Source organism: Lampris incognitus, chromosome 1 (genome assembly GCF_029633865.1).
Source record: "Lampris incognitus isolate fLamInc1 chromosome 1, fLamInc1.hap2, whole genome shotgun sequence".
NCBI classification, from domain to species: Eukaryota; Metazoa; Chordata; class Actinopteri; order Lampriformes; family Lampridae; genus Lampris; species Lampris incognitus.
The window spans coordinates 96491033-96500505 of NC_079211.1; positions in this window are offsets into that span (position 1 = coordinate 96491033).

Below are 9473 nucleotides of genomic sequence, written 5' to 3' on the forward strand. Positions count from 1 at the left end.
GTGTCTGCAGGTGGGAAGCCGGGTGTGGGCATGTGTCCTGGTCACTGCGCTAGCGCCTGCTCTGGTCGGCCGGGGCACCTGTCCGGGGGGGAAGGGGGGAATAGCGTGACCCTCGCACGTGCAATGCCCCCCTGGTGAAACTCCTCACTGTCAGGTGAAAAGAAGCGGCTGGCAACTCCATATGTATCGGAGGAGGCATGTGGTAGTCTGCAGCCCTCCCCGGATCGGCAGAGGGGGTGGAGCAGCGACCGGGATGGCTTGGCGAGCGGGGCCAGGTACAATTGGGGAGGAAAAGAGGGAGAAAATTAAAGAACAAAAGCAACATTTCAGGTTAAGGGTTTAGGAATGAATGTAGCCAATGAGGGGTTCTCACAAGTAGAAGGACGTGTGCATGTGTGTGTGTGTGCGCGTGCATGCCCAGTCCTTGGAGGTAGGGCATGCACAATGCGTCCGTGCACGCCAATGGGCCACACATCTGTCCCACCTGCTCTAATCACAAGACGAAGGCGAACGAAAAGCTCTTTTCTCTCTAGTGCCCCCTCTCTGCCTCCCCCCTTTAGATTTGCAGATCTCTTATCTGTCTTCTCGTAGCCATAACCAGGTTCAGCGAGATAGCGGAGCGGATTAGCGCTCTCCCCGACAATAGGTGGGCTCGCCGAGTGACTGACATCGACTGGAGGCTAACGGAGACCGGCCAGCATGCCCCAGTGACAAACAAAACTTTCCCGCCCTCAAAGCTAACCGCAGGATTCCGCCGTGGAGCCGGAGTGAGAAGCGCGGCAACAATGAGTGACGAGTGACTGGGGGGGCCGACGGGTGTCTCGGCCAATAAAGATCACTGCGGAGAAGCCTCGAGCGCCGGCGTTTATCAAAACCACACCGTGGAAGTCGATAGTATCAAAATATCAAAATGCCAACGAAAACCGTTAAGGCATGCAAACCTAACGCAAAGCGTGCCCCCCCCCCACCCCCCTTCCATGATTAAACGTATTGTACTTGATGCCGTTTCCTGCTTCCCCAGTCAACCGAGCTCACGTGCAGTAACGGCTGGCGAGAAGAGAAGGCCAAAGAGACAGCTTGTTTTTTCAAACCCCCCCCCCCCTTCAGTGTCTGTTCTTGTCAGAGGCGGTGTGAAAGGTCTGTTTACACGTCCCGTCACTATGACTTTGGCGTCTTGTGAGTCTTGTTACAAATCCGGATAGACGGATGAGACAGGCGGACAATTTGGGCCTGCTGGCTCCCTTCGCCGAGTCGGTTTATTTGCAGAAGTCAGCCGGTGACACCTGGTTTGGTTTGATTAGCAAAAAAGCTGCGAATGACTGCTGACCTCGGCGACCCCCGGGCCCGCGTCGGCCTCCGTCCCGCCCGGGCTCGGGTTTCCACACAGCCGCCCTCTGCTGTTGTTGGAGCTCTGAGGATCTGTCGCCGAGTCGGAAGAACGGGGAAATCTGGTGCGTGCACACAGAGAGCTGAAATCTGAAGACTCAAATGTACGTCTTCGACTCCTTTCTGTAAGACGGTGTTGGAGTAGCGTGTGTTGATCAGTAATTTGGTCGGGTTTCGAGCGCGAGGGCCCCGCGGTACCCGTTTACGGGAGCTTTGGGGGGTAAACCGTTTGTATCAATGGCCTAAGGGGCAACGTTTAGGTGACTCAGCAACCGAACGACTCTGTTATGGGGGTACAGAGTTCTTCCGTTGTTACGGTAACAGACCACGGAGGTCCCTGAATGCAAAGAAAAAGAAGTAGACCCCCCCCTCCTCCTCCTCCTCCTCATTAGGAAATCATACACCATTGGCGCCTCATTCCTATCAAGTTACCTTGGCGACTGTTAGCTGTAATTTGGGCTAATTCACTGGCCCCTGCGTCCTTCCGTACCCCCATTGTGCCCCATCATAAAAGAGATATAACCCAGGCACATATACACACACACACACGTACACTCACACAGCCCTCTCTTTAGACGCACACCAAATTTCTCCCGTCTCTCTCCTCCAACGCACCCGCGCACAGTGAAGTGGGAGAAGGCGAGAGAGACTAATCCTCATTTTGCCTCTCTTTCTTCTGCACACTGCTGGAAATAGGCTGTGTGAATATCAATGAAGCGCTCTCGAGGGAGAGACGTCCGTACAACCCAGGCCCCGAACCTATTCATACGCAACACCTGTACACGGCTCCGGGGAGGGCGCAGCGAGACGGGAGCGACTCGACGGTGTTGGCTTGGTGAGAGTGGAGCGTCCCCTTCTCTACTCCTGTGGAAACTTCACAACAGAAAAAAAAACAACTTGTGTCCTCTCTGACCCCCCCCCCCCATCCTGTCTTAAAGGTGAGAGAGAGAGAGAGAGGATGAGGAAGACTGAGGGATGGAGGGAGGTCTACTCCCCCCCCCCCCCCCCGTCAGGACAAAAAGGAATGGAAAGTTGTATGTTTCCCCACGGGGTAAATATTGAGAAGGGAGAGACGTAAACGTACAGAAGAAAGGCGTTTCGTAGCTGCCCGGGTCTCTGTTGCTCTGCCAAGGCCTCATGCGTCATTTGATCCATTGTTTAGCGTAGAGGGGGTCTCAGTAAGCAAGCGGCTGCTTCCCCGCTCCAGCTGCTGCCTCTCCACTGTTTATGTTTGCAGGGCCCTTCGCCTTGAAGTGGGGCTACACAAGCAAAGGCTGGCCATATGTGAGCGCCGGGCCCTTCGAGAAGTCACCGGCCCTTTCTCCCCCCCCCCTTTTTTTTCTTCTCTCCGCTCTCCTCTCTCTCTCTCTTCGGATGCGACGCACCTCATGAACCTGTTTTTTTTAACTCGCTCGTTCACATACACTGACGTTTAAAGGCCCCTTTGCACACTAAGTCCATCAAAAAAAAAACAAAAAAAACACAGCCTTACATTTTGTCCAGAAAATGTCATAGATCTCCTTCATACATGTTTCTGAAGTAGTTTTTTTCCCCCCCGCATCCATCAAAAAACTCTTGGAGATTTTAGAGAGTTATTAGACCACAATGACCGATTAAGACAAATGCATTAGAGTTGTTGCACTCATGTTGCTGGGGGGTGGGGGTGGGGGGGTCATTTTCTTTTTTGATTACATCGTAATCCTCATCTGGAAGAACATTGTCCAAATATTTTTTTTTCAGCACCCCCCACCGCTCCTCTGTCTTGGTCATCTTCCATCACTTGGTGTCGGTTGCCCATGTGGTTTCATCCCAGGTAGGATTTCACAGAAACACCATCAGCAGAGCTGCAGGTCAGATGCTCTCTGTCACCTTTTAATGTGTGTCCACTGGTGTGTCCGCTTGCTTATTTTCCGGATTGTCGGTTAGCTGAAAATATGATTCAGATAACCCAACTTTAGCTCTGTTGGACCAAATGCAAAAACATCAATTTTGAAATATCAGTGTTGAGTCCAATAGGGATATTAGGTCAATAATGTGAAACGTTAGCTACCCAGTTGCAAATGTACAGCCAATACGAGGCCCTACTCTCAATTACAAGGATCCTGTATTGTTCTGCTGGCAATAAAGTCACACAGCAGTTGTGCTCCTCGTCTATGACACGACGTGTCCTCGTCCCTCTTTCTCCTTCACTCGTTGTGTCTCTCATTGCTTCTTTCCGCCACCTCCCTCTCCACTCTCTGATTTCCTGCCTCGGCCCTCTCATCTCGTCTCTCTCCTTCTTTCTCCTTTCATCCAGCTTGCTGCTTTTCGCCTGCTGATGGTGCAACCTGTCCCTGACAGCCTGTTCTTTTGGCGAGGACGAAGGGTTGGAATTATCTGATTGAGTTTCAAAGACCTCCGCGGTGGCTTGGGGAGAGAGGCGGTAGGCGGGTATTGCTCCTCGGAGAAATAACTGCCCTCGAAACTCCTCTGCGAGAATCCATCTTCGGGCGCTCAGGAACGGAGACCGAGAGACAAGGCGGTAATTTTGTCACAGAAATATGTCAGCTAGTGTAAATACTCAAATATTTATCTTGGTGCGTCATACAGTCAAGCACAGCATGTTCTGGATCTGGAAAATATTCCCAGTGAAAACTCCCGAAGGGAAGTGTGGAGTCTGAGATGGATAGCGTAGAGTTTGGGACTGCACGATTGGGGCCCTTCTGGTGTCGTGAGAATTCGGAGCAACCGTGTCTGAGACTTGACTCAATTGTTTGAACCGTGCCGAAAGCACACTGTGATGATGCGACGTCAGAGGCGCCTTGGTCGAGGGCCCTGAGGTAAACGAGGTCCGTTCCCTCTGAGCCAGGCGTGTGTTTGAACCTACAGAATCATCCTGAGGTTAGCTTAGTGTGTTTGTGTCTGAAGGTGAGCGGTCCTGACCTTGGCTCCTGGGTGGGCCGCGGTGGCTGTGTGCTTGTCTTGGACCGTCCCTGGACCCGTGTGTTTACTGAAACAACAGGCAAGCGGCGCCGAGGGAGAAGAGAGGAGTCAAACACGGAGCGTCCTCACAGGTGGCACCTTTTTCCTGTGAGGCAACACAAACACACACACACACACGTATGCATACACATGCATATGCAAAAACACCCGCACACAAATATGCACACATATGCATACCCTATGCATGCAGATACAAGTCTGCTTATCCTGACCACCCACATAGCCCATGCTTGTCCATTTTGGAAAGCCACGAAGAACACGCTCCATCGAATACCTCTTTTATCATCCGCTCATCTGAAAAGCCTTCCGCACACCTCGTTTGTGCTGAATCGGAGAGTCTCGCCGATACCAAACCCACGAGTCTATGAGAAACGGTGACACTACGAGCTCTCCGAGGGAAGGGCGGCGGGTAAACTTTGACACGGCCTGTTAGTCTGATGCGTGTAATGGTGACTTCTCGTCTCAGAGAGCATCATTTGATCTTATAGGGAGGAGGCTCGGGGGAGCGGTTGAAAAGGCTCTGTGTTATCTTCACGCCGTGAAACTGCATAATAGCTCAGGTGAGGAAAGTCCCTGCGGTGGCAAAAGCAAAAGAAAAACACAGAGTAAACAACTTTGATTTTGGCCGCAGGTGATACCCCATCTGTTGAGAGTGCAGGTTTGGAGGCGGTGAACGGTAGCCACATCACAGATAACACCCTATCTGGAAATTCCCTTAATTTCAACAGGACATTATTTACTACGGTGTGTGGGGTCCTACACCGAGGCTATCTTCACCCGAAAGTGGAATCAAGGGGAGGAACATTTGAGAGCAGGAAGCCGAAAGGGATGCTTGATCCCCCCCCCCCCCCCATGTATCCACCGGTAGTTGAATCGTTTACGTGTCACGCCCTCTAGTGGCCACAGGCACATGGTCACATGGTGTGTGTGTGTGTGTGTGTATGTGTGTGTGTGTGTATGTGTGTGTGTATGTGTGTGTATGTGTGTGTGTGTTCGTGTGTGTGTGTGTGTGTGTGTGTGTGTGTGTGTGTGTGTCAGCAGTTGTGAGATGGTCAATAGTATTGATAAGAAGAGTTAGCAGTAACAAAGCCTTATCAATGAAGTAATTATCCCAATTTCTATAGGCAAAGCTCTTAAAATGTTCTAATTGTATTTCCTTCTGAAAACATGGACTACCAGCATAGAGAACAACCCGGCTAGCTGGCAATTTGTTGAAATGGACCTTTAATTGCCACAGTGTCACGGTCAGATAGTGCAGCGTGTTTTACAAACCGTTCACACGTAGTTTAGCTAGGTGCCAAACAGTGAAGATTTATTTTACCGCCTGTTAAAACAAGTATATTTGTTTTCAGTGTTATCTTTTTTGTCATCAAAAGCTTGCTTTTGTGTTAGGTTATTTCCAAAAGAAGGCATGCAAGGCTGAAAGGTAAGGATGAGTTGATAACTAAATGACAAAATAGTCACTACTTGTTCAATCTATCAAGACAATCTATCTGACTATACCGGTTATGATATGTGTGTGATACTCGCTTGTGGCATTCAGCAGATAGACACCCCTCCATAAAGCTGCAGTCACTTGTTATTGGTAATCAATGGGGCATTTATGCTACCTGCCCGTGACCTGATAGGATCACTATTTAGTTCTCTAAGATGCCCGTGGGAGACACTGACACATCTCCCAGGTACTGAACAAGTCACAAATTAAAAGCATCTGCAAACTGTTCATAGAGATAACACTGGTCTACAAAAATGTAGTTTTTTTTTCTTGCATGGACTCTGGAAACAGTTTTTGGCTAATTTTGGGCTGCTGAATCCAAATCTGAGCTCAGATTTGCTCTATCACATCAAGTTGTTGTGCTATCTGTATGCTCCTTATTCAGGATTTTACAAAAGTTGACCATCTAGTCTGGCAATCTTGGTGGGGATAAAAATGACCCCTATGCATTTCCTAAGTAATTTCATGCTAGACTGAGTGTTGATTTATTCATTGTAATCATTTTTGCATCTATCGATCTTCTAATGCAACAGTGTTTTTTTAACTTCGAGTGTAAAATTGCTGTTTTCTCAAAAATGATGATTTTTCATAGTTCAAAAACCTGATGTGATAGGCAAAAACTAATGCCAGATTTGGATTCAGCACCCAAAAGTTAGCTAGAATCCGTTAAATAACCCCATGCAAGAAAAATTGTGTTGACCAGTGTAATGAATACTAAAATTTTATAAATTCTATTTATCTCCCCACAGGTACTATAAAAGTTTCATTGAATCAGAATTCCCAGTACTGACAACCACCAAGTACCAATGTCCATCCATCCATCCATCCATTATCTGAACCACTTATCCTGCTCTCAGGATGCTGGAGCCTATGCCAGCAGTCACTGGGCGGCAGGTGGGAAGACACCCTGGACAGGCCGCCAGGCCAGACACATACACACATTCATACCTATGGACAATTTAATTACAACCAATTCACCTGACCTACATGTCTTTGGACTGTGGGAGGAAACCGGAGCCCCCGGAGGAAACCCACACAGACACGGGGAGAACATGCAAACTCCACACCAAGGACGACCCGGGATGACCCCACCAAGGTTGGACTACCCCGAGGCTCGAACCCAGAACCTTCTTGCTGTGAGGCGACCGCGCTAACCACTGCGCCACCACCGTGCCGCCCAAGCACCACTGTCTAATACTCATTTTAATTCCGACACAAGTAGCAGACTCAAGCAACTAGTTTGACAAAGAGACAAGTAGAGACAAAAAGTAAAATTTAAATGTTTGTTAGAAGTAGGAATTGGAGTTGGCTTTCCAACATGTTATCCTGGTTATAACCTTGGTATATGTGTATTGGCCTCACAGCTCTTACCTTTATTGGTGCATTCGACAAGCCATTTAGCACAGCCTTTTCTTCTCAAGTGCCTTATAGCAGCCCGGGTGTATGCATTTTAATCATGGAAACCCAATAGGAGTCAAATCACCAACCCTGACAGGCGATGTTACCACTGAGCCATGCAGGATCACGATGACTTTGTCACCAGATCCAAGAGGAAGATGAGCGATGCTTAGAGTTTTGCACACAGCCAGACAAGTCATTGGTCATATCCAGAGGTTCAGGGTCACCCTGTTCCCTTATTTCTTTTTTTCTTTCTTTCTCCATCCTACTTTTTTTCCTCTTCCCCCTCTCTGTGTCTCTTGAGGATGACCATCCATCATGGCTGTCCAAATTGTCTGGTCATCCTGACAGTGTAAACATTCAGGCAGGCCTATTCGTCCGAGGAGTTTCATATTTGTACGTGTGTCTGTCAATTCATCCATTTTTGCATACAAGCGTATAGATGTGTCTGTGCATGATAATCCCAGTCCATCAACCCTGTAAGCAATAGGCCATCACACCCAGCTCTCTCTCTTTCTCTCTCTCACACACACACACACACACACACAGCCTAGAAATGGTTCATGGTCACATGACCTTTGAGTGACACCATAGTTAAGGCGTCTGGTCATCTACTCATCTGATTAAATGTTCCCTCAATCATAGAGAAAGGGGGTCAGGACACTGATGACAGTTACAGGTGTGTGTGTGTGTGTGTGTGTGTGTGTGTGTGTGTGTGTGTGTGTGTGTGTGTGTGTGTGTGTGTGTGTGTGTGTGTGAGTGTGTGTGTGTGTGTGTGTGTGTGTGTGTGTGTGTGTGTGTGTGTGTGTGTGTGTGTGTGTGTGTGTGTGTGGTGAATGTCAGTCACAGCATGGTGTGCAAGGGTAAGGGGAAATGGGAGGACGGGGTAGAATCTCCTTAGCAGTTTACTAGATAAGGCGCCAGACTCATATAAACACAATGTTTCACTCTTGAGATTTATGGCTGCAGGGAATTGGGGAGAGGGAAGAGGGACACACACACGCACACGCACACGCACACGCACACGCACACGCACACACACACACACACACACACACACACACACACACTTATCACCAAGGGCCAAGAGAATGCAAATTTTCAATCCACCCCCAAATCTGCTCCAGCTGATTTCACCAAACAATAAAATTCAATCAGTGTCTAATTTGATTTTCCAGCGACTGCTCCATGACATAGAATATTAAAACTAAACCCTAATGGTTAAAGGAGAAAAACAGAACAAGCTCTCTGCACCTCTCACCCTGGGCACGTGTAACGCTTTCCGAAGAATAAAAAAAGCTTAATGTGTCCTGCAAAAAGGAGGATTCGGGTGGCAACTAAATCAACCCCTGGGTTAGCCAGCAATGTTGTACTCCCTTTCATTAAAGTGGCGATCATTATTGGTAACATCATTATGGCAATGATTATTACTGTTATCATTCATAAATTTCTTTCTTTTTTTGCTGTTGTTAAATTATTACCTATTACTACAAATGGTGGCCTAGAAGCAGAGGGAATTATATCCTTTTGACCACAAGAATTGTGTGTGTGTGTGTGTGTGTGTGTGTGTGTGTGTGTGTGTGTGTGTGTGTGTGTGTGTGTGTGTGTGTGTGTGTGTGTGTGTGTGTGTAGCCAGAATAGCCTCCCCTGGTGTTATTATAGGGAACTGTTCTACATTATAAAACGCCTAAATTGATCTTGATTTTTATTTCGAACACGTTAACAAAATAAAATGTATAGGCAGGAATACAAGAACTAATTGAAATAATAGTGAACATATTTTACAAAGTCTCTGTAACAACACAAGTAATAACTGGACCATGTTCGAAAAGCGTGTAGGATGAAGTAAAGAACTTTTCTGGTCCTACCCCTTTCTTATACGTTATCGATCAAACCAAAACAAAGCTTTCAAGACAAAATAAAAGTGACTTACTTGTTGATGTACACGTCTTCATTTCTTTTTTTACAGTTGTTCCATAGATTAATGCCTTTGATGGATATACAATGAAGTTTTGCATTTGTCCTCACTAATTGTTTTTTGAATAGACATATTCCTCTGAGATCATGTTTACTTTCCCTCCTTTGGCACAACTTTTGGACACTTTGGTAACTGCTTATTTTTTACTCTGTACATGATTTGAATTGTTTTGAAGTCAACCAAATCCTTAATTTTTAGTGCTTTCAGTTTGATAAAGAGTGGGTTTGTAGGCTC